Source organism: Podarcis liolepis (genome assembly GCF_965112155.1).
Source record: "Podarcis liolepis genome assembly, chromosome: 13".
NCBI lineage: Eukaryota > Metazoa > Chordata > Lepidosauria > Squamata > Lacertidae > Podarcis > Podarcis liolepis.
In genome coordinates this window covers 38740670-38766248 of record NC_139573.1, presented here as the reverse complement: position 1 = coordinate 38766248, position 25579 = coordinate 38740670, and the positions used below count along the sequence as shown (strand labels likewise).

The 25579-nt window shown below is 48.3% G+C and overlaps 1 protein-coding gene across 3 annotated transcripts in view; it reads left to right on the top strand.

Moving 5' to 3' along the window:
- Nucleotides 1-211: 211 nt before the first annotated feature.
- Nucleotides 212-25579, top strand: part of SYT3 (synaptotagmin 3) — a 62847-nt gene continuing 37479 nt past the window's right edge. Inside the window, exons 1-2 of one of the 3 annotated variants that reach the window (XM_083469931.1) lie at nt 212-583; nt 22825-23257. The gene's annotated coding sequence lies outside the window, so the exon portion shown is untranslated. Of the gene's footprint in view, nt 584-10558; nt 10749-21845; nt 21870-22824; nt 23258-25579 lie in introns of those variants that run through there. The other 2 variants (XM_083469932.1, XM_083469933.1) reach the window with 2 other exon arrangements.

Sequence of the window (25579 nt, the reverse complement as noted above, 5' to 3'; positions counted from 1 at the left end):
TTCTGCCTTGCCGGACTCCCCTTCCTCGACCCTCCCCGTAAGGCCACCCACCACCTGCGTCCATCTGCACCACCTAGCGCCCCCAAGATGCCTTTGCAAAACCGGGGGCTGCCCCAGTTCCCGCCCCGGAACCCAGAAAATGCACCGCCGCTCCTAGAGCCTTGCTGGGCGTGCGCGCGCACGCTGGGCCATGCACCCCGGCGATGCACAGCCCGTGTACACGCGCAACGCACGAGCGCCGCCGTCCAGCCTCCGCTTGCAGCCTTTCCACGCGGGGAACCCTCCTGTTCCTTCCCGCCGCCCCCTGACCCACCCGGGTTTGGGGAAGAGGGCTGCCTGCTGCAGCTCTCTTCGCCCACCACCACCCCACCTCTCCTCTTTCCTCCCCTCCTTCCTTCCTTCCTTCCATCTATCCATCCATCCATCCCTTTCCTGGACGCGCGCCCTCTAGCGCCGCCGCTTCGGCCGGCAGCGCCAGCCCCCGGGCAGCCGGGCGAGGGAGGCGGCGGTCGTGGAGCTCAACAAGGCGCCCGCCCTTCGCGCAGCCAGCAGCGGCTACTCCGCTGCCGCCTCTGTCCTGCAGGTAAGGGAAAGGCGACTCCGGGCGGGCGCTGCTGCTGCTGCCGCCGCCGCCGCCCCTACCGCGGAGACAGGGCGCAGGGCCGGGCGATGCGGTCGGGGGTTGGTTGCTTTGCTTTCCCCATCGGAGGAGGAGGAGGTGTTGGGAGAAGAGAATAAGGGGTGCGCTGAGAAGAGGGAGGTTGCATGGTCGAGGGGACCCCCCCGACCCACAGACATCGCTGCAGAGAGGAGGAGGAAAGTGCGGTACAGGTGGGCCGGGTGTAGGGCGAGAGCAGAAAGGGGTGCTCCGTAGGGAGAAAAGAGGGGTGCACTTTGGGGGGGCAGCGGGGGGGCTGTGGAGGCATGCAGGCGGCTGGAACGCGAGAGGGGGGTGGGGCCAGGGGGCATTTGATTGAGGGGTGCATCTGGAAAGGCGGGGGGGCGGGCTGCAGGCTTGGGGGCGAGGCACAGGTGGGGGTAAGATGAGAAGGGTTAGGGTCTCGGTGGGGAAGCCTAAGAGCTGAGGATGGGAGGAGGGAAGAGAGAAGGGGGCAATGTCTGGGGTGCAGTGGAACAGGGGTGCAAGTGGTTTAGGGCCAGGTTAAAACGCTTTGCTTCTTTTTTTGCGTGGGGGGGGGGGAAGGGAGGAGGAACGTGGATGCGCTGCAGCTGCATGCAGCCAGGCAGCAATGTATGGATACTGGGCCCCTGCTGGTGCTTGGCGGTGGGGGCGGGTGATGGGGGCAGCACCCATCAGGCTTGCACGGGCCTCCCCCGCATGCATGCACACAGACACACACACCCCTGCCTGGCACAGGGTGTAATTAGGAGGCGGTTGGCAGGGCTCTGCACGTCAGGGCACAGACAATGGGCCAGCCTCCCCGGGGCGGCTGTTGTGCCAACATGCTGCTAATGTGATTAGGGGAGCAGTTCGGCAGCCAGAGCTGGCCTCCTGTGTATGTGTGCACACTCGTGTGCCAGGGAGTGCGCAGGGGGGAGGCGGCGTGGGTGCGAGGCAAGGGGAGGCTTGGGTGCGAGGAGGAGAAGGGGTGCGAGGCAGGGAGGAAGGTCAGTGAAGGCCGCGTCCCCTGGAGCAGAAGAGGGCAGTGAGAACAGGCGTGGTAGCCAGAGGCGTTCCGTAGAGCTCGAGAACAGAGGGAGCTCACACGCGTGTGCACGCGTGTGCACGCGTGTGCACGTGCCTGCCCAGACAAGGCAGAGGGTGTGATTTGCACAAGGGAACCTGAAGCACTGGTGCCCACGCAGCGTCCTCCCCTCTCCCCCAGCCTTTTGCGTGAAACACGTGTGTCAACAGCCATCCCGTGACCGGGCGTGTGTAACACCACCATAGCTCGCGCTTGGTTTGTGAACGCACCAAGGGTGTGAGTGCGATAGAGCAGCTGTTTTTCTGTGTGCAATAAATAGGATTCTAGTAACACCCTGTGCGTTTGCGCTGCAGCTTCGCAACTCACGTTAAGAGATGGGAGATGTTAACGTGTGTGCGTGCGTGTGTGTCTGTGTAGCTGAATGAGGAAAACGTGCCTGGGAGATTGGGGATACTTTTATTCAAGCCATGAGTAGTTGGGGGTCATCAATCAAAAATTTTCACACTTTCCCTGCATGCATTCTGTTGGAAACTGTGATGGACATGCATGTCTGTTTTGCCTTGTGCATATTGGGCCTAATAGACTCGTGTGCCTATCATGCATGTTACAGGTGTTCATGCAGAGTAAATGCAACTTTCTTTTTTTTTTTTTTTAATAATATTTTTTATTAGTTTTACAAAAATTTTTATAACAAACAAACACAAAAACAAACAAACAAACAAACAAGTATAGTTTCATAATGTCTTTTCATAAACTCCTTTCCTCGGACTTCCCCATACCTCCCCTTTCTGCATCCTCGTGTCCAAATTTTATAGCAACTTATAAATATTTTTTTTCAACTCTAATTCGTCATAGTCCTTTCTTATTCTAATCTTATATTACTGCAACCCTTTCTCTCTGTAGAATCTCGACATTCTAAACCTCCTCAAGTTTATAGTAGTCCTTAAGATAGATCTTAAATTTCTTCCAATCTTCTTCCGCTGTCTCCTTTCCCTGGTCCCGAATTCTGCTCGTCATTTCCGCCAATGACATATAGTCAATCACTTTCATCTGCCATTCTTCCACGGTGGGTAGATCTTGTGTCTTCCAATACTTTGCGATCAGTATTCTTGCTGCTGTTGTTGCATACATAAAGAAAGTTCTATCCTTTTTTAGCACCAATTGGCCGACAATGCCCAAGAGAAAGGCCTCTGGTTTCTTAAGAAAGGTATATTTAAATACCTTTTTCATTTCATTATATATCATCTCCCAGAAAACCTTAATCTTCGGGCATGTCCACCAAAGATGATAAAAAGTACCTTCAATTTCCTTACATTTCCAACATTTATTGTCAGGCAAGTGGTAAATTTTTGCTAGCTTGACTGGGGTCATGTACCACCTATATACCATTTTCATCACATTTTCCTTTAAGGCACTACATGCCGTAAATTTAATTCCGGTGTTCCACAACCTTTCCCAGTCAGCAGACATAATGTTATGGCCGATGTCCTGTGCCCACTTAATCATAGCTGATTTAACTATTTCATCTTGTGTATTCCATTTCAACAGCAAGTTATACATTCTTGACAAATTCTTAGTATTGGGTTCTAGCAATTTAGTCTCAAGTTTTGATTTTTCCACCTGGAAGCCAATTTTCCTGTCTTGTTTAAAAACCTCCGTTATTTGATAATAGTGGAGCCAATCTTGTACTTTGGGTTTTAGTTTTTCATGGCTCTTTAATTTCAGTTTCTCTCCATCCTGTTCTAAAATCTCACAATACTTTGGCCATCCGACCTCCATATTGACTTTCTTATGGGCCTTCGCCTCTAAGGGTGACAACCATCTAGGGGTTTTGTTTTCCAACAGGTCTTTGTATCTCATCCATACATTGAACAACGCTTTCCTTACAATGTGATTTTTAAAGGCACTATGCACTTTGATTTTGTCATACCATAAATATGCATGCCAACCAAATGCGTTATTGAAACCTTCTAAGTCCAAGATATCTGTATTCTCGAGGAGCATCCACTCTTTCAGCCAGCAGAATGCTGCTGCCTCATAAAACAATTTTAAGTCCGGCAGGGCAAATCCCCCTCTTTCTTTTACATCTGTTAGTATTTTATATTTTATTCTGGGCTTTTTGCCCTGCCAGACAAATTTCGCAATATCTTTCTGCCACCTCTTGAAACAGTCCATCTTGTCAATAATCTGCAAAGTTTGAAACAAAAATAACATTCTAGGCAATACATTCATCTTAATTACTGCAATTCGGCCTAACATTGATAATCTCAAATTTGACCATATTTCTAGATCTTTTTTAATTTCTGACCAACATTTTTCATAATTGTCCTTATACAAATTCAAGTTTTTAGATGTTAAATTAACCCCTAGGTATTTCACCTTCTTAACCACCATCAAACCTGTCTCTTCTTGAAACTTATTCTTCTCCATATCTGTCAGGTTTTTCCCTAAGACTTTAGTTTTTTGTTTATTCAATTTAAATCCAGCTACCTGGCCAAATTGTTGAATTATCTCCAACACCTTTTTCGTGCTAGTGTATGGCTCTTGTAAAGTTAAAACCAAGTCATCTGCGAAAGCCCTTAACTTGTAATGTTTTGCTCCGACCTGTACACCTTTAACCTGCTGGTCATTTCTAATCATATTCAGCAACACCTCCAGAACAGAAATAAAGAGCAATGGGGACATTGGGCACCCCTGTCGTGTTCCTTTTTCTATCTTGAGTTCCTCAGTTATTACATTATTTACAATCAGCTGAGCTCTTTGTTCAGAATATATCGCACCCATACCGTTCTCAAATCCTTGGCCTACCCCCATCCCATGAAGGTTCTTTTTCATAAAACTCCAAGAGATGTTGTCAAAGGCTTTCTCCGCGTCCACAAATATCAGAACTGCTTTAGTATTTATGTTCACCTCTAACTTTTCCAAAATGTCTATTATATTCCTAACATTATCTGAGAGGTGTCTCTTTGGGAGAAAGCCTGCTTGGTCTCTATGAATCTTTTCCATCAGTACTCTTTTGAATCTTTTTGCTAAAATGTCTGCAAAAATTTTGTAATCCACATTGAGTAACGAGATTGGGCGGTAGTTCTTCAATTGAGTCTTTTCAGTCTCTGTCTTTGGTATGAGTGAAATATATGCTTCTTTCCACGATTCAGGTGCCTTTTTTCCCTCTAAGATCTCATTACAGACATCCTTTAACGGTTGTATCAACCATTCCTTTAACGATTTGTAGTATCTGGAAGTCAGTCCATCTGGCCCTGGAGATTTGCCCAATTGCATGTCCTGAATGGCACCCTCTATCTCTTGTTCTGTTATTCTCTGGTTTAAATCCACCTTACTTTGAGCAGAGATTTTTTGTAATCCATATTTATTAAGGAATTTATCTATGTCTTCTTCATTTTGTAATCCTTGGGAATAAAGTTTTTTGAAGTAACTCACAAAACAGTTTCTTATCTCATTTGGTTTAGATATGGTCCTTCCATCCACTTCTAAACTTGAAACTGTATTTAATTTCTGTCTTTTCTTGAGTTGCCATGCCAAGAGTTTGCCACATTTGTCTGCCGACTCAAATGTCTTTTGTCTCATTTGCTTTATTTTCCACTCTATCTCCTGGTTCATCAATTCCATATATTGTGTTTGATACAATTTAATCTCCCTCAAAATCTCCTGGGACTTTGGTTTTGACCTTAGTTTTTTCTCTCCTTCTTTTATCTTTTCCAAAATTTTTTCTCTTTTCTCCTTTTGCTTTCTCTTCTTTATTGAATTTTGTTGAATCAAAAACCCTCGCATCACAGCTTTACTTGCGTCCCAGATCACTCTTCTTTCCACATCGCCCCTTAGGTTAATTTCAAAATAGTCCTTTAAGGTTTTTTGGGCCTTCAAGTGGAACTCTCTATCTCGAAACAGGGTGTCATTCATTCTCCATCTAAACTGACCAGTTGTTGTAAGTTTCATTTCCATCTTCACGGCGTTATGGTCGGAGCAGGTTTTTGGGCAGATTTCTACCTTCTTAATTTTCGGAGCCATTCCACTAGTAATCCAGATTTGATCAATTCTGGTCCAGGTCATCTTTGCTTGGGAGAAAAAGGTTCCCTCTCTTTCAAGAGGGTTCCTTGTTCTCCAAATGTCTATTAAGTCCATGTTTTCAGTCATTTCAAAAAAAGTCTTCGGGAGTCTCCCTTCTTTAGTAAGTATCAGTCTTTGTGTCTTGTCCATGTTTGTAGAAACTACACCATTCATATCTCCCATAATTATCATATTATATTCCAAGTAGTCCGTCAGGGTTTCATGAAGTTTTTTGAAGAATTCTGCTTTACCTTCATTTGGTGCGTAAATCCCAATTATCAAAAATTTTTCTCCTTTCTGTATGCAACTTTCTGTATCAGGCCGCGGAAAACTAGGTCCTGGTAGAAGTTGCTGGACTCCAACTCCCATCATCCCCAGTCTGTGCGGCCAGGGATGATGGGAGTTGTAGTCCACCAGCTTCCAGAGGGCCACAGGTTTCCCACCCCGGTCCCGCAGAAAAGCAATATCCACGTGGGGAATTTGTCATGCATTAAACAGAAATAAATGCATCCACAATATTTGTCTCGTGAACTACAGTATTGTGCTATTTGCTTGGTGTGTGTCTTTTGTATGTATATATGCATGTGTGAATTGCATCGTGTGCTAGTTTGAGGAAAGTATGAACTGTTTTCTCCTATGGGGGAGCCTGTGGCCCTCCAGATATTCTCATAGAATTGTAGACTTTGGAGGAAACATGGGGGTCATCTAATAATAATAATAATAATAATAATAATAATAATAATAATAACAATAATTTATTATTTGTACCCCGCCCATCTGGCTGGGTTTCCCCAGCCACTCTGGGCGGCTTCCAACAAAGATGAAAAATACAATGCAATGCAGGGATCTTTTGCCCAATGCGGGGCTTGGAACCCGTGAACCTGAGAGTCAGAGTCTCATGATCTACCAACTGAGCTATTGCGGGACTCCTACTCCCATCATCCCTGGCCACTGGCCCTGCTGGCTGGGGATGATGGGAAATGGAGTCCCAACAGAATCACCTGCCTTGCTCCATCTTTGCTTCTTGATTTCAGATGCTTTGCTTTGGACCAAGGATGGTCTGTTAGCCTCCAGGTGTTGCTGAGACTCCAACTCCCATCAGCCACAAGCAGTACTGCCAATGGTCAGGGATGGTGGGATTTGCGGTCTTCTCTACCCTGCTTGTGAATATTGGCGCTCTCACTCAACCCACTAGGCCCCACCCCTGCCTGCTAAAAAATCCTGCCTCCCAGCTCCCCACCCACCATCCCAAAACCTCCTGGAAGAATTTCAGGAGTTCTGATTTGCAACTCCTTTTTTTCCCCTCCTAGGAATTCTGTTCCCATTTTGGAGAAACACAGCAGTCGTTCCCCACTCCCGCTCACCCATTAATGAAATTAGAAGGAAACCAGTATTAAGAATCAGGAGGGAGGGGATATATGGATTCCCCCCCCTCCACCAATAGGCGAATCGAGTGGCAATTGCTTCCATCAAGGGGGTTGTGGGGAAAGTTTGCGGGACGGTGTTAGGATTCCTCTTTCTGGCAGCGACAAGGTGTCCTATCGACCCGACACGGCTGTGGATGCAACAGGGGTGGGTCATGTTACCCGGAGATGCAAGCTCTGGGAAAGGCAGACTTGGGGAGGGGAGGGACTCATCGCTTTATATATGTGCAGGGTTGGGGCCTATCAGGCGAGAGCGAATGAGGGCAGCTGGACTCCTGGGAGGCCGGACTCCTGGGTTCACTGGACGACACATGAACAAGCCAGCAGGTGAAAGAAGCCTGTGGTGGTTAGGTAATTTTAGACTCTCCACCACCCTTTCTCCACTGTTGGAGGGGAAAGCACAGTTGCTCCCAGGTCCTGCTCTGGTCACTGTGAGAGCAGGATGCTCAGCTAGATGTGCCTGATCATAGAATTGTACAGTTGGAAGGGACCACAAGGGGGCATCTAGTCCAGCCCCCGCCAATGCAGGAATCTTTTGCCCAAGGTGAGTCTCGAACCCATGACCTTGAGATGAAGAATCTCATGCTCTTCCTATGCCCCCTTGGTGTTATGAGGATGTGGGTGGCTGTTTAGATAGTGATGTGTATTACTTGTTTTTAAATTGCAATCTCCCCACCTTTTGACTGCAAGGTAAACAGTGCAAATATGACGAAGGGCTGCATCTCACAGGTAGATCATCAGCTTTGTGTGCAAAAAGTCTCTGGTCCATCCAATCACTGACATCTTTGGGCAGGCCTGGGAGTGACTCCTGCCTGAAATCCTGGGAGCCCCTGATATTACTGAGCTATTGGGACCAGTGGTCTGGTTCCTATGTGTATGGCTGCACTTGTCCTCAAAATATGGTGAGCCAGCATTGCTGCATTTGGGGAATGGGGGCCTGCACTTTCTGCTGGGTGGGGCCTGGACCTCTGCCCCAGGGTCCTGCCCTGATAGCATTACTTGAGAGGAGGATGAGAGGGGAAAGTCGTGACTCTCGAGTTCACAGGGTATATGGTTCTAGGTCTGATGCTGGGCAGGGCTGGGTGATATATTGCCCCAAACTGGTTTGAAGTCCGTATCGTGTTATCGGTTTCGAAATTTTTGACCTGGCAATATATCGCAAATCATGATGCGAATGAGTGTGTGCTATGCAAAAAATTACAATGCGGGGAAAACTGTGAAGCCAGCCAATGTCTCTGTGTAGCTCCATCCTTAATTCAGATATCGTGATATATTGGTCTATTGCGATGTTTTGTTGTTGTTGTTGTTTAGTCGTTTAGTCGTGTCCGACTCTTCGTGACCCCATGGACCAGAGCACACCAGGCACTCCTGTCTTCCACTGCCGCCCGCAGTTTGGTCAAACTCATGCTGGTAGCTTCAAGAACACTGTCCAACCATCTTGTCCTCTGTTGTCCCCTTCTCCTTGTGCCCTCCATCTTTCCCAACATCAGGGTCTTTTTCCAGGGAGTCTTCTCTTCTCATGAGGTGGCCAAAGTATTGGAGCCTCAGCTTCAGGATCTGTCCTTCCAGTGAGCACTCAGGGCTGATTTCCTTCAGAAAGGATAGGTTTGATCTTCTTGCAGTCCGTGGGACTCTCAAGAGTCTCCTCCAGCACCATAATTCAAAAGCATCCATTCTTCTGGTGATGTATCACAGTGTTGGAAACCAGATGTTTCCCAGCCATGGCTTTTTTTCAGCTGGGCTGAGTTCTGGCACCTCTCAGGTGGGCACTATTGCCATTCAAAGAGAAACGAGCGAGCTGTTCGTGGTGAGTTACGACAACTCTTTTCCTAGAAAAATAGCACTGCTCCCAGCCATAATGCTGGGCTGTGAAAACCTCCCTCCCTCCGATTGTTACTGGGACTACAACTCCCATCAGTCCGGCTGAGGGGTGGGTTCATGCTGCTTTTTGTTTCCTGAAATTCATTCTGATTGTGCAGATAAAATAGAACCGATAGAGTTCCAAAGGATGTGTTGCTAGTGTCTGAAAACAGTCAAGATCCAAGGATCCTAGGCATCTTCACTTGTTCTTAAGTGGCCAATAAGGTAAAGGGGACCCCTGAATATTAGGTCCAGTCGTGGCCGACTCTGGGGTTGTGGCACTCATCTCGCTTTATTGGCCGAGGGAGGCGGCGTACAGCTTCCGGGTCATGTGGCCAGCATGACTAAACCGCTTCTGGCGAACCAGAGCAGCGCACGGAAATGCCATTTACCTTCCCGCCGGAGTGGTACCTATTTATCTACTTGCACTTTGACGTGCTTTCGAACTGCTAGGTTGGCAGGAGCAGGGACCGAGCAACGGGAGCTCACCCTGTTGCGGGGATTCAAACCGCCGACCTTCTGATCGGCAAGTCCTAGGCTTGTGGTTTAAACCACAGCACCACCCGCTAGGTGCAAAATGCGCCTGGCGAATTTCGAACCCTGCCCTGAATTCCAGCTGCTCAAAACCACAGGAGGGGAGAGCACCATTGCCCTTGGGTCCTGCGTGCAGGCTCCCAGCAGGCATCTGGTCAGTGTCTGTGAGAAACAGGATGCTGGGCTATGCTGGGCCATTGGCCTGATCCAAAACACTCTTACGTCTTGCCCACCTGCCTTCCCCTCTTCCCACGTGAGCAGATGGTGGCAGATTCCCGCCTGGGTTACGCCGGCTATTGTTCACCTGCCCGGGCCTCATTAGCACTGCTGCCATGTCCCTCCCTCCCTCTCTCTGCTACCTTGCCAGAGATGCTCTGCTTTTTCTCTCCTCCTCCGCCAGCAGCAGACCCAGACACATAGGGGAGCCCTGTCTGGAATCGCAGCAGCCCCAATTAGTCAAGGCCTTTTTATGTACAACACATCAGTGCCCCACAAGCTCTCTCCACGCAGCCGAAGGAGGGAGCAGCGTGGAGCCGAAGGAAACAGCTTTCATGTTCAGTTGTGTGCGTCGTGTAAACTGCAAGGACTCCTGGACGGGGGCCTTTTTTAAAAAAAAAGTGCTGTTCCTGGCACACAGTTGGGGCTGGAGATGTGCTAAATCGCAGCATTAACTCCTTCCTCCCGTCTCCCCCAACCCTTCCTTGCTACGCTGTGCTCTCTTTTTTTAATGTATAGAGCTGCCTTCATGTCGGTTTGGTTTCCCACCCCTGCCTTCCTTCCCATTCCCTTCCACCCCCAGCCTTGGAGACCCTGTAGAGGAGGAATCTTCTTCCTCTCTCCTGTGCACTTCTGCACTGACGTGGGGGCGGTGGCACTAGCACACTGCTCCAAACCACCTTTGTGGAGGTTCCCTCGAAAATCCCCGTTTCTCTTGTTCCTCCTCCTCATCTCCTTCACACACAGCACTGTGACTCATTGCATGCGGGGGTGGGGAGTGGCGAGTGATTGAAGCGGTCTGATGTGGGAGCTGGGGAGCTGAAATCCCCGTGTCTCCCCCTGAGAGCGTGCGCACGGCACTCGGACACACGCTTTCACGCACGGACACATCTCTCTCTCCTGGCTTCCTTCCTTCCTTCTGCGTGGCATCCAACCGGCGGCCAGCAAGACAGCAGGGGAGCACCTGCCGAGCGTGCCACAGGTGTGTGTGTGTGTCCTTGCACATTTGCAACATGCCCATGCTGGCTGGGTGTTCGACATTTGCAGGAGGGTTGTGTGACATGCTTTCCTGAGTTTCAGCGTATGTGCTCAGCGGGGGGTGGCGGCAGGCTATTGTGAATTTCTCTCGAAAGCAGCAGGCCCTGTGCTAATTGTTGTCGCCCTGGTGGAGAGTTCCGTGTGCCAGTTTTGTGCGCGGTGAGCGCTAAGTGAGGTGGGCGTCGGCGTTCAAAGTGCTTTGCCTGTGTGCTTCACGCCAAGGCAGGTTTCGAGGGCTGGGTGTTACCGGTGGAAGTCCCAGTTGCATGCTGGGCAGTGGACCAAGTGGAGCGGAATTAGACTGTGGCTGTGTCCTTTTTTGCCCAGCCAATGAGCATGTGCGTAATGAGCGAGGGATGATGTGCAACAGGTTGGTGGAGGTGTGTCCGGTGCTGGGGACAAACTGTAGAGGATGGCTGTTGCTTCCATGCTCCGCTTGTGTGCTTGCAGAGGCATCTGTTGGAAATTGAGTGCTTAGCTAGACAGACCTCAGTCTGCTCCAGCTCGGCAGCTTGCAGGTTCTCAGTTGAGGCGTGGGAAATATTTCAGCGATAGGCAGGGTACTGCGACCTGCATGGATGTCTGCATGCTGCTGGGTCTGCGTGTGGATGTGTGCAGTTCAGCGGCGCATTTACATGCAATGACAGGAGGGATCCCGCGACAAAATGCTGCAATTCGGAGTGCTTCTGTTCAGGATCCCAGGCATGCCAATTTCCTCCAGCTCTGCCCCATTTCCCTTTCTCTCTCTTTCCCACAACCAGGCAGCATTCTGTGCCCACTGAACACGCTCAGTATTCATTGGACTTGTTTCTTATATTGACAGTGGGGGCAGAGATCAAATTTAGACGAAGCAGGGTGGGGGTGGGATGTTCTCATGCCTGATTCCAGGCATATTAAAATCTTGGATTTCTCCACTGTTTTCTCTGGGCAGCTTTCACTGCCATCCCTGGAGACGTTTAAAAACAGTTCGCCAGTGTGAACCAGGAAGCTACCTATCCAAGGCAATGAGAGGATTCTCTACACCTTTTTTATGTCTATGGTTCTTTCTTCCTTCTTGTCCAGCTGCTCTATTCCATCCTCCTTCCTCCTTGGTTCCCTTTTCTCTTTTCTCTCAGCACTGGGCTGTTTGAGATTCCCCTCACCCAGGTTTGTGTGTGTGTGTGTGTGTGTGTGCACTTCTGCAGACACCAGGTGTACCTTGAGCCTGCTGATACCTCTTTCTTGTGGGTGGTGTTGATTGGCTACATTTGTACAAGCGCACGGAGACTCAGAGGCAGAGGGAAGGTTGCATTGACATGCTCCTAATGTGCACTTAAGTTTGTGCAGTGGAGGTGAGCTCTTGTAAAATTCGCATGGAGCACTGCAATGCCTTGGAAGAACACAAGAGCTGGATCAAGGCCTTAACCTGCCTGTCTCTGAAATGGGGATATTCCTGATCTTTGTCGGGTGCGAATGAACCAAAGAAATAGGGACACTCCCTCTCTCACACTCACAAACATGTTTCCTGTTATAGGGCTTTCAAAAGAATGACGATGATAAAAGAAAACGAGAAGAGATCCATATGCCAAAACCTCACAATTAAAAATAGAAAGGATATGGAAATTTGCCAGCACGAATGGTCCTATTGTTCTGTCTGCTCTTGGAGCTGATACTTAAATTGCTTGAAAGAAGTACGTTCCAGAAAGACAAACTGCATTAGGCGGTTGCCTTCCCACCACCCCAAAGAAAGGAACTCGGAAGACTTGTTCTTTAACATCTTTTAATGTGGCATAAACAGGAGCCTGCAGAGCAGGAGGACCCCAAACCCAGCAGGGCTGGGTTGCTACATTTTAAAGTACGTGAAAAGAGGCCTGCCCTTGCCCAGAGGCCATTAAGCCACGAGTCTAAAATTACTTAAGTGCACCATCTGGTCTGATGATGCGTGTTTACAAAAGTTCGTGCCATAGTATGACTGCAATCCTGTACCTAGGAGTAGTGGATGGGGGAAGAAATTCTGTTCCGTTTGCTCTTGAAGGCAAATCGGTCAGATGTGCACTTTGAAAAACTGTATGAGGACCGTAACAACGACCTTCCTTCAAAATTCGCACTTGTCCGAATTTTGTGATGCAGTTGTTTGACCAGACTGTGCTTACAAAGGTGCATATATAAGGGGGTGGGGAAAGTGTGCATTAAAATGAATATGTTCCCAAAAGCAACATACCAAAAAGCATTGCATTATGAGAAACTGCTTACAAGAATGAGTACATTGCTCAAAATTGCATGCAAAGACGTGTTTACTGGGAGAAATTTGCAAAACTGCTGATGAATTTTCTTGAAATTGCAAATTTCAAGTACTGAACTTAAGGTTGGAAAAATGAGAAACCGAGGGGACCGAAATTGGCAAATCCTGGGAGCAGGTCCCATTGAGTTCAGTGGGACTTACTTCTGAGTAAACATATGTAGGACTGTACTATTAAATGTGTGAGTCTTAAGGTGCCTCATGACTCTTGAAAGTTAGGAGGCATTCCTATTTATCTTCCTGCGGAAACGTGAAACAAACAAGCATCAGACATATTGCTTTACTAGGAAGTTTCCTGAAGGCTTGGAATGCCCAGACACAAACAGAGGTGAAAAAAATCAATGTCCCTTTCAGATATTTTATCTCTGACATGCTTGATCCATATCTGGCTTATGCTGAGAAAAGATGATGATGATCACAATTCTCATCACAGGCTAAAACTGGCCATAAACAGTGGCACAGAGAAGAGTGCTTTGCAAAAGGCTGAGGTGTGCTAACTTAAGCAAATACAGTGGTACCTCGGGTTAAGAACTTAATTCGTTCTGAAGGTCTGCTCTTAAGCTGAAACTGTTCTTAACCTGAGGTACCACTTTAGCTAATGGGGCCTCCTCCTGCTGCTGCTGCTGATTTCTGTTCTCATCCTGAAGCAAAGTTCTTAACCCGAGGTACTATTTCTGGGTTAGCGGAGTCTGTAACCTGAAGTGTATGTAACCTGAAGTGTATGTAACCCAAGGTACCACTGTATGCATAATGCAACTGGCCAACCTGCAGAGGGTTCCAGGCTATCCCAAGAACTAGGGCGGCCGTGTGCCCTATTTCACAGAGACAGTTCTCTATTTGAAGGAGTCCTCTCTAGTCCAGTTTCTAGCTAAAGACCAAAAACCATAAGAATGGAGCCACAGAGGTCATGAAACTGCCCACCAGCAGTTAGTGCGCCCTTGACCACTGACTGAACAGGACTGCAGATCACAGTCCTCTCTGCAACATTGAGATATATAATTCTATTTAAACTGGCGAATGGGGAACCTGTAGCATTTCCAGCAAACGCACCTCACCAGGGACAGTCCCTCCAAGTGCCTCTGTTTTCCAGGGACAGTCTGGATTTACAGAAGCCATCCCAGTTTCTGATTTGATCCCAGAATGTCCCGCTTTCCCTTAGGACGTCCCTCTTTTCCTCGGAGAAATGTTGGAGGAGGATGTCTCTATTTTCATCAGGGAAATGTTTGAGAGTATGTGGGGTGCGGTATCTCACAATCATGGCGCCACCAATGAAAGGCTCTGTCGAGGGCCAATGCCAGCTGGGCAGCCAACCAAGCCGGGTGATGGGTTCCGTGCCCAATTCTTCTGACATTGCAGGGCTGTTCCTCCATCCTTATGAGCTTCTCAAATCCTCCTAAGTGGGGCCACAGTTCTTTTCCCGGTTAAACTGCATCATTTCCTGCTGTTGGCCTAGTCCAAGTCAGGTACAGTGGTACCTCAGGTTAAGTACTTAATTCGTTCCAGAGGTCCGTTCTTAACCTGAAACTGTTCTTAACCTGAAGCACCACTTTAGCTAATGGGGCCTCCTGCTGCCACCACGCCCCCGGAGCACAATTTCTGTTCTCATCCTGAAGCAAAGTTCTTAACCTGAAGCACTATTTCTGGGTTAGCAGAGTCTGTAACCTGAAGCGTATGTAACCTGAAGCGTCTGTAACCCGAGGTACCACTGTACCATGATTCATTTTTAAAAGCAATAGTCTGCCACGAAAGAATGCACCTACCCTGTTTTGTGTCCTACTCAGAGCCAACCTTCGGTTCCCGGTGCACCTTGCAGTTTAAAAGAATAAAATGGTATAATAAAAATTCATTAATCCGAAATGCAAAAAAACCAAACAAACCACAACTCCCTGGCAGCATCAATTTAATTAAATCAGATTGGACAATAAAGCAACACGTAAAACCAGTGCTTTTTTCTGGGGGGGACGCATACCCCTAAACATTTTGTGTATCTAAGTTTGGCCTCATTGAGGGGAAGTATTTCAATATGAGTAGGAAAATGAGAGTACCCCATAACATTATTTTTTTTAAAAGAAAAAAGCGCTGCTTAAAACTAGCTGTATAACACACTGGAATGTCTGGATATTATTATTATTATATTATTATTATTATTATTATTATATTATTATTATTATTATTATTATTATTATTATTATTATTATTATTATTATTATTGAAAAGCTGTAAGAGCAGGGGCCAGGCAGGCTTCTTCGAAGTGAGCACTCCAAAAGTGAAGCGCCATGACTTAGAGGAACTTCCTTGTGGTCATCAGCCACCTAACCACAGATAGTGACATAGAATTGTAGAATTGGAAAGGTACACAAGGGTCATCTAGTCCAACCCCCTGCAATACAGGAGTCTTTTCACCCAACGTGGGGCTCAAACCCACAACCCTGGGATTAAGAGTCTCTTGCCCTACCAACTGAGCTATCCAGCAGGAGATTGTAAGGTTTGGTACAGACTCAGATAGTGTGGTTAGAATATGGTTCTAAAGAGGTCCCGGGCCATTCGTTATGCATTCCCTGCCGCTGTTTTTCATTATATTTTTCATTTATATTTTTAATTCTATTTGAGGAGTCTGTATTTGAGCACCCTTGCCACTAAATCCTCCTCCTTTTTTGACTGCTCATTGCCTTTTTAAAAATTAAGCACATCACAAAAATTAAATAGTGTATACGACTCACCGGCGACGGGGCGGCGCTGTTCACCCGCAATCCTCCCAGTTTGTAAAATCGCTTTCTCTCAGAATTCGGCCATCTTTTCCAAGCCAGCCCATGTTGAAGTTTTGTTATTTGTTACATTTTTATCCTGGCCCTTCCCCTGAAAACCTTGGGATGGCGTATGTAATTCTCTCTTTCCCCCACTTTCCCTCCAATTTTATCCTCGCAACAGCCCTGTGACGTAGATTAGGCTGAGAGCTGAGGTAATTCAAGTAACCATTGCGGCTTACTGAACTCAGTCCCCTGCCCCCCAATGTAAGTCTGACCATTGCACCATACTGCCCGTCTGTGGACATCTGCCGTGACTCTGTCTTGTAGGGCCTGGCTCCTGAGAAAGGGAACACGGGTTCATAGGTAAGATGAGTGCTGGAACTTCCCTTTTCGCGAAATTAAGCATTTCTGCTCCCGCAAGCATGTCAGAATTAATGAGCTCCTTTTAAGCAGCTTTGCGTCAGAGACATGGCGGCACCAGTGCGCTTTTGGTGTTCTCCCAGGTTGTGTGACATATTCGGGGCAAAGCAGTGTGAATGTGCTTGGAGAACAGGAAGCTGGCTTCTACCGAATCAGACTGTTTGACCATCAAGCCTAATATTGTCAGCTCAGGCAGGCAGCCATTCTCACCAGCTCTCTAGCAGAGAGGGGTTTTCCCCGCTTACCTGCTGCCAGATCTTTTAAACTGGCGATGCCAGGAACTTAAACCTTTGTGCGTGCAGAGAAGGTGCTCTGCTATCGTTCCCCAAGGAGTCCTTTCATCGCTCAGGAGAACGATGGCCATTTGATTTGCAAATAGATACACCCGTTTGCTAAACAGAGGCATGAGCGCATGGGCCAGCTTCTCAAAGAAAAATGCATGTGCGCGGACCCCGGAGCTGCGTACACGGGCACGGATTGTACCGCATCTGGGCTGGCAGACAGCTGGGTGCTTTGTGTATGTTTTCCACATGCTCCCTCTGCCCTGCCTGCCAGCCCAAGCGGACTGGCAGAAGGCTTGGGCTGGCTGCGGCCTTGTTTCCAAAGGTTTCCCTAACGTGATGTGGCAGGGACCATCTGGGCGCCTGGCATTGATGGGGTCTTCCTGCTAACGCTTTGACCCGCGGCGCCAGGGGAGAGGATTTTCCGGAGTGGGTCGCTGTCCCGGCCCTTGAACTGTGGCTGCCTACACAACATGTGCATTGCTTTTACTCCTCAGAGAACCACAGTCCCTGGGATTTTTTTTGGGGGGGGGGAGTGGTGTGCGTTAAATGTAGACTACGTAAGCAGCCTCTGCCAGGCGGTCCAATGGTGTTAACACCTTCACGGGCCTGTCCTCACTCCCTGTCATGGACTGGCTGGATGCAGAGGAGTGGGGGCAGGAACCAGCTGGGGAACCCCCCCCCAAGGGAACCCCCAAGGGAAAAAGGCTCAGAGCCAGGGGACTGGTGGTGGGACAACAATGAGTGGTCAGAGGAAGGAGAGGGAGGAGACTGGGAGCAGGAGCAGTGTTCAAAATTAGCCAGGCACGTTTTGCGACTGGCATGGGTCCAATTGTGACCACGTGGAGATCTCTGGAAGTCAGGTTGGTGACTAGGGAAAGCAAAATGCCACTTAGAGGAGGTTCTGAAATATTTTCCTTGAAGCCTGAATTGTGTTTTATAGTGGTACCTTGATTGTCGAACTTAATCCGTTCCGGCAGTCCGTTCGACTCCCAAAACGGTTCGAAAACCAAGGCACAGCTACAGGAGCTTCTTGCACTCAATAGGAAGCCATGTCAGACGTCCGGCTTCCAAAAAAAACGTTCGCAGAGCAGAACACTCACTTCCGGGTTTGCAGTGTACGGGAGCCGATTTGTTTGGGAGCCAAGCCGTACGGGAACCAAGGTACCACTGTATTCTGGATTGTTTTGTTTGATGTTTTAATGTGTTGTAAATCACTTTCAGATTTGTTCTTTAATATATATATATATGTAGAGAGAGAGAGAGAAATGAAATTAAGAATAAAAATAAGAATAAGAGGTTTCATTGCAAAAACAAAAAATGTGGCACCTAGAGGTTCCGTTGTGGCGACCATAACCTATATACCTGAATTTCTAACACTGAGGAGGTGTCAGAAACTGAAGAGGTAACAGGGTTTAGTGAGCAGGAAGAAGTTGTGGCAGAGAGCAGTCCAGAACCAGAGGCAGAAGCAGAGGCTGGAGAGGAGTCAAGAGGCAGAGTGGAGGCAGGTTGCTTAAGAAGTTGGGGGTCTCCTCCTCCTGTGGCTCCCTGCTCCCCTGTCTCCAAGAACCCAAAGAGGAATGAAGAGGGCGGAGTAAAGAGAGACAAGATGAAGGAGCCTCAGGTTGCTTGGAGAGAAGGAGACTTGGGCAACTGTGGGAAGGCAGTCCTCACAACTGCCACATTGGGGCAAGATCTACTCACTCGGCCTGAGCTGCTTTTTGTTTCTTTGAATAAACATGACTAAGCCATTTTTCACCTTCTCACCCCTTGCCTTTTCCTGTAAGACCTATTGCAGTCGTTAAGAGTCGTCAACAGGCTCATCTCAGCTTTCTGCCAATCTCCCATTCCCACCACCCTTCTGAGTAATACCCCTCCCCACCTTCTCACTATATAGAAGGATCTGGCAACTTCTGTTTCAGTGTATCTGAAGAAGTGTGCATGCACACGAAAGCTCATACCTAGAACTAACTCAGTTGGTCTTTAAGGTGCTACTGGAAGAATTTTTTTTTATTTTGAATAAAGAGTTAACTTTGCCAACACCTTGTGAGTTACTGCTGACCTTACACCGACACCCGCCCTGACACTCACTTCCACATGGTGAAGGGAAAGGTTTAGGGTGTCTCCTAAGCGAGGAGGCCTGTGAAGAACCCAACATTTTGGGGCGGTTTGCTTCGGAGCGATTTGGGAGCATGGATGCGCTTTCACCCCAGAGGCCTTTGGGATCTGTTCTTCCCCATCTCCTCCTCCCCGTAGCTGAGTGATTCCTTCTGGAGCTGATAAATGAAGGCTCGGGTGGCAAAGCAGGGTGTTGCAGGGTGGTGGGATGATCTGAGGGAAAGTGGGAGGGCGGAGATGGTGAAGATGTGTGGCAATTAGCCGTTCGACCGGGGACGGTGCGAAAGGTGCATGTGTAGTAGCAGAAATCCTGTAGATAAGGCTGGGAGGCTAGACAGGAAGATATTATCAACAACAATAATAATTAGATTAGCTTTGGCCCAGAGGTAGCTACTTAGCTGGGCAGGAGAGCAAGAAATAAATTGAGGGAGGCAGGAAGGGGCATGGGGGGAGACCCCAGGTCTGTCTGATAAGGATGCCAAAAATAATTATTAATGATTTTAGACGATCCTGGGAAAACCGAGAGGACAGGGGCTGAGATAATGAAATGGGTGAAACCTGCTAATTTGGGGCCTGCCGAGGGTAAGGCTGTTGCCAGACATGTGCCTTTCTTTCTCCCCTCAGCCCCTGCCACCCGGTCGAAACGCTGTCACGTTTACCTGCCTTTTTGAAAAGAAATGTTTATAAATGGTGGCAGCAGTATGGAAAGAAGAACCGGCTGTTTTGGGGGTGGAACAGGAGCTGCCAAGGATTGGGGTTGCACGGGGGTGATTTTGGTCTGGTTGTGTGGGCGAGGCAGGCCGAGGGCCGAGGATGAGAGGTGAGCGAGAAAGATTGAGATCACAGCTGTAAAGACTGGGGAGGCGGGGGAGCAAGGGGGGGGGGATATGCTGTACTATCATCACCCAGCCCTTGGTACTTGTTATTCTGGGCAGGAGCGGACGCTGGCGACTCCAGCAGAGATGCAGCGGAAGAAGCTGCAGCAGTATTGGCGGGGTGGGGGAAAGCTGAGGACCTGGATATCATATCCCCACCCTCATGACTCACTATTCTCCTGGAGAAAAGGAGTCTCCCGTGGTTAGCCCTGTGTTGGCGTCTTCCTTTATAGAAAAGGGACAAAGGTGGAGAATGAGAAAAATGGGTTTGTGTTCTCTCTTTCTCTTGCACACAAAAACCACTGTGATTTCCAACCTTCCAGTCTCTAATTAGGCCACACACACACACTGTTCCTCAGTCTGTAAAGGCAGGGAATTCTGTGATGGAATTTATATTTGGGGGAGACCCCCACGTTTTTACGCAAGAGCACAGCGGCACAGATTATCAGCAGGTGCATAATATACCCCATTCCTCGCACCTGTAGGGCGTCTCGGATTCCCTCGCCTGAATCCGCTACATCACACCCAGGGGTGTTGATAGCTGGTGGCCTAGGGGAGAGCCAACCTCGTGTGTGTGTGTGTGTGTGTGTGTGTGTGTGTGTGTGTTTTAGCCCCATCTCTCTCTTCCCCACCCCCAATATTTATTTACTTATTTATTTGCGCTTTGGGTACGGGCCGGTCCAGCACAGTGCAAAATGCCCTGCTGGTCAGGGTTCCAGGCCACCCGCCGTCTTCACTGACTTTTCAGTCATGGCTCCGATTGTGTTGATCTGTGGTTGTCGGGCATCCCGCATGGATGGTATTGACGGGCAACAGGTGACTTGCAAGCAGTGGAAGATGCGGGTGGCACTGTGGTCTAAACCACTGAGTCTCTTGGGCTTGCCGATCAGAAGGTCAGTGGTTCAAATCCCTGCGACGGGGTGAGCTCCCGTTGCTCTGTCCCAGCTCCTGCCAACCTAGCAGTTCGAAAGCATGCAAGTGCTAGTAGATAATTAGGTACCGCTCCGGTGGGAAGGTAAACAGCGTTTCCATGTACTCTGGTTTCCGTCACGGTGTTCCATTGCGCCAGAAGCGGTTTAGTCATGCTGGCCACATGAGCTGGAAAGCTGTCTATGGAAAAACGCCAGCTCCACTCGGGCTGAAAGCGAGATGAGCGCCGCAACCCCAGAGTCGCCTTTGACTGGACTTAACCGTCCAGGAGTCCTTTACCTTTTCTTTTACCTGCAAGCGCTGGACAGGGTAGAAAGGGAAAATGGGTGCCTGTGAGTATATGAGGGAGAGAAGTCGCATTAGAGGTTCCACGAGACTTTCAATTTTTAATTCTAATATGTACCTAAGCAGCAGCTCTTGCCGATAGATCGCAGGTGGGGCAGAGGTCCCTGTTAATATACAGCGAGCCCAGAAAATGCTGCTGGCACTTAGTAATGTAATAGAGTAATCTTTGACGGTGAGAATTTAAGTTGTCTCCCCCCTTGGAATCTCTGCACCTATATAAATGGATGGACTGTATCCAGCCAAGTCCTACGCATAGTAAACCTGTGTGGAACCCAAAAGGATCCAAGTCTGCAGCTTCCATTAATTCCAGGGGGCCTGCTCTGAGCTTGACTGACGGTTACAACCCTATAGCTGCCCACTCACCTTTAAAGAACATTCACAGCACATTCTCTGCCCTCAAAGAATTATGGGCACTGTCATCTGTTGAGAGTTGCTGGGAATTGTGACTCCGTGAGGGGCAAACTACAATTCCCAGAATTCTTTGAGGGAAATAATGGGCTTTGAACGTGTCTTAAGGCTACAGTGTGTATGCAACCTATATCTTGGAAGCGGGCCCCAAGTCTTGTGTGTACTTAGCCCTGATCACACTCTTGGCTTAGAGAATCTGGGCATTCATGCCTTTTAGCAACTGCCACCTCTTAATTCTTCTAAAATGTTGCCGGCGTTTTTTTAGGCCCATGAATATGCTCCAGTTTTTGAGCGAGAGCTGTAGGTGCCTCCCCTTCTGATCGTTTCCTTTCTCCTTCCCACAAATGAAACCCGTAACACACATACCCGCTGCCTCCTCGAGAGACAGAAAGGGAGAAAATGTGTGCGCACTTTGCTTTTCCAAGGGATCTGGTTAAAAGGTGGATGGTAGAACCATAGATTTGTAGAGTTGGAGGGGGCCACGAGGGTCAGGAATCTTTCACCCAGTGTGGAACTCGAACCCAGAACCCTGGGATCAAGAGTAATGTGCTGTACTGGTTGAGGTATATCGATGCGAGCCTCGAAAAGCACATCTAGCTGAAAGAGGAAGTGGAAAAGAATGGCACTCCTCCAACTTCCTCCTTCAACTTGATGAAGAACAAGGTAAGCATCTTCCCTATCTGATCGCCCGGGGGGCAGTGAAGGGCATGGGGGTAGGCTCAGAGACTTTGTGGGCACCAGGAGAAGACTTCAAGGGCACCATTGTGCCCATGGCACCACACAAAACAATGTTTCTTTCGTGAGAATCCTGGCATAACCAATTCCCAGCCCTAGAATTTGGATTTCTCCTACTCTACGACTGCCCAATCCCACCAGATAGCTCTCAAGAAACCCGGGTGTCCTGGCTTCCACTATTCTTGTTTTCAGCCTGTTGGAAGAAGATGACTTGCCAGCGCCAGCAGAGGAAGAAACTTAAACACAATGCTGAGTTTTAGAACATAGACCAAAGGCAATTGTACTTCATCCAGCAGAGCTTTACTGAAGGCAAATGAGCATAATGGTCACGGATCCAACACATTCAGGATTGGCACAGTCCGTGAAAAATCCAGTTGCAGCACTTACAATGAAACTTGCAATACTTATAATAAGGCCAAACCTTAACACTATAGCATACAGAACACCAGACTAGAACAAAGAGACAGAAAAGAGAAAATAAGTGAAACTCGGGCTCCTTCTGGCCTCCCTATTATAGTCAGCATGACCTTGACAGAAAGATAACAGAACGAGTTTAAACCAGCTGTAAGCTTCCCAGAAGGAAATAACCCAAACAACAAAAACCTTCCTGCTTCTTTCACATAGAAACTTCTTGAACCTTCTTGTATTAAGTAGAATAGGAAAGATCTCCACACATCAGATCAATACTTTCTGTACTAAGAAATGCAAACTGACAGAAGAAGCTGTCTTTGGGCTTACAAAAAGGATGTTTGGGTGGTGGGGGTGCTAGAGATCTATACGCTCTGTTTCATCTGATGTGGCTGAGGGTGGTCATGGGAAGAATGGGAACAACAGGAGGTGGGAATGAGCCCACCCCAAATAACTAGCCTTTGTATCCATGCAGGTGCCTACGGAACTAAAGAGGGTGGCAACTGCAGCGGTGCAATTTCGCCAAGGACTTAAGACAACAGCCCCCTCCCGCCATGAAGAAGCCCCCCAGGGACAGCTGGGGATTGGGCACGCCACCCAGGCATAGCAAAGCCAGCCAGGACTACTGACCTTCTTCGCCTCTGCAGATTGTTCCCTCGTGCATCCAGCAGAGGGCGCTACCCCTCTCACTCTGCCGCTTCCCCACTTGGCGACCCATGGACCCAGCAGCTCGCCGGATGGCAGATTGGGTGCCCTGCTTCCGGCTTGCAGCTGCTTCCACGCGGACTCGGATCCCCAGGGACTTGGTATTGGCGTCTTGCTGGCATTGACCTGGACCGGTTGGCATCCTGGATCCGGCAACACGGAAGCAACCTGACAGCCACCCCCTGAACCAGTTTGCTGACCAGGTGAGAGCGCAGAGCGCCAATCTTCATTTTCCCAAAGGGCGGTTCCTGCCTCCCATCTCCTTACTTCCCTCTTTCCCCCTGTGCTGAATGTTTGATTGTAAGTTCCTTGGTGGGTAGGGACCTGCCAGTCATCTTGCGCTCTGCAAAGCAAAGAAAAAAATGTGCATAGACACCAACTGCACTTATGAGACCAGAAGTACTGAAACAGCTGTTTTTAATCCTTAAAATTAGATCCAGTGGTGATCTAACCTTGAGGGAAAGCCCGTAGGCCTATATCTGTAGGGAAATGTCTATCCTCAACGTGATGTCCATCAGCTCCACACACGGTCCTGGGATGTGGGGCAGCCATTGGCATTTACCCTCCAGTCTTTCTTTCTTTCTTTCTTTCTTTCTTTCTTTCTTTCTTTCTTTCTTTGGCGATCCCTCGTAGCCGAGTAAGATTGTCTTCCATAAACACAGTTTTAACAATGAGTCCGTAAGTGGCTGTGGAGGCCAATTCTGGATCCACACGTCCTTCCACAGTGGGGACATTGGTTTCCGGGCAGGAGTTGATCACAGTGTGGATTTGCCAAGCGTGCCTTCCTCTTAGCACGTTTCTCCCTTGCGTCTTGAGTTCGATACCTGAACCACAAAACAGCAGCGGTTGGGGAACAGGAAGTGATGTTTAGCGAATCCTATGCTTCTCCCCTTCTTTATACATTTATTTATCTAGTTTTTCAAATTAAAGTTTTGCAGTCACATATCCAACATACATCATAAAAACAAGATTCCAAATAATCTTCCCTCCTCCCTTTTGTGGGTCCTGTTTTTAGTCATTTCCTCCTGCATCTTTTATAATAATCCAAATCTTTTACATCTCCATTATATCCAAAATCCACCATTAAACTCCTTTGCTTCCTTAGCAACTGGCCATGTCCCTTTTGGAAGGGCCTAACATGCTCTCCATTTTATATGCCTTGTTGACTGTGTTTCACCTCAGTGCCCCATCTGGCTGAGGAGAGCCCGTCAAGTCGAACTTACCTATAGGAATTGCCTCCCCCAAACGTCTAGCGAGCGCAGGTTTGCCAAGGCTGCCTGGGAGGGACTGAGATCTAAAAAGTGATTCTGCTTTGCAAATGTGGCCCCCATGCAGACACGTTAATGTTACAAGAGAATCGAGCTCATTTCCCTGGTTAAGGCCCAGTTTGGCTCCTGGTCTCCCTTCTGCAATTCTCTGAAATGGGGAATCCCAAGCATGGATCGGTCAGGAAACCAGAAGCCCTTCCTATAAATGCCTATTACCCTGAAAAAAGGTCATGTTGCTTCTCCTGCTGTCTGCCCTTGTCTGCCTGCCTTTCTATTTTCTGCCTGGAATAAACAGAACACAGGCTGACTGCATTTGACGCTTCTGTCAGGGGTTACTGGAGGAGAAGCCTTTCAATCTAGACTGCTCCACATTCCCTTCACCGTATACAATGTACACCCTGGCTCAAAAGGAAAATGGGGTGTTTGCGGGAAGGGGTGAGGTTCATACGCTGCAAATCTAATTGCCCCCCCAATAGTTTTCCTGAGGGGACGTCACATAGAAAATCCATTTACAGCCCACCCTTTCCTCCGGGGAACTCAAAGGTGGCACACGTGGCTCTCCCATTTTATCCTTGCAACAACCTTCTGAGGTAGGCTAGGCTGAGAAAGATTGACTCACAGCGGCTTGCCCAAGGTCACCCAGTTAGCATGGCTGAGACCCCACTGAGCTGCTTGGACCCGGGTCTGCCCATATATATTTTGGCTTAATTTCATGGTGACCTTATAGAAGTGACACCAAAGAAGGATGTTCTGCTCATTATAGGGGATTGGAATGCTAAAGTAGGGAATCAAGAGATAAAAGGAACAACTGGCAAGTTTGGCCTTGGAGATCAAAACGAAGCAGGGCAAAGGCTAATAGAGTTCTGTCAAGAGAACAAGCTGGTCATCACAAACACGCTTTTTCAACAACACAAGAGACGACTCTACACATGGACATCCCCAGATGGGCAACATCGAAATCAGATTGATTATATTCTCTGCAGCCAAAGATGGAGAAGCTCTATACAGTCAGCAAAAACAAGACCTGGAGCTGACTGTGGCTCAGATCATCAGCTCCTTATAGCAAAATTCAAGCTTAAACTGAAGAAAGTAGGAAAAACCACTGGACAGGCAAGATACAATCTAAACCAAATCCCTTATGAATACACAGTGGAAGTGAGGAACAGGTTTAAGGATTTAGATTTGCTGGACAGAGTGCCTGAAGAACTATGGGTGGAGACTCGCAACATTATACAGGAGGCAGCAACTAAAACCATC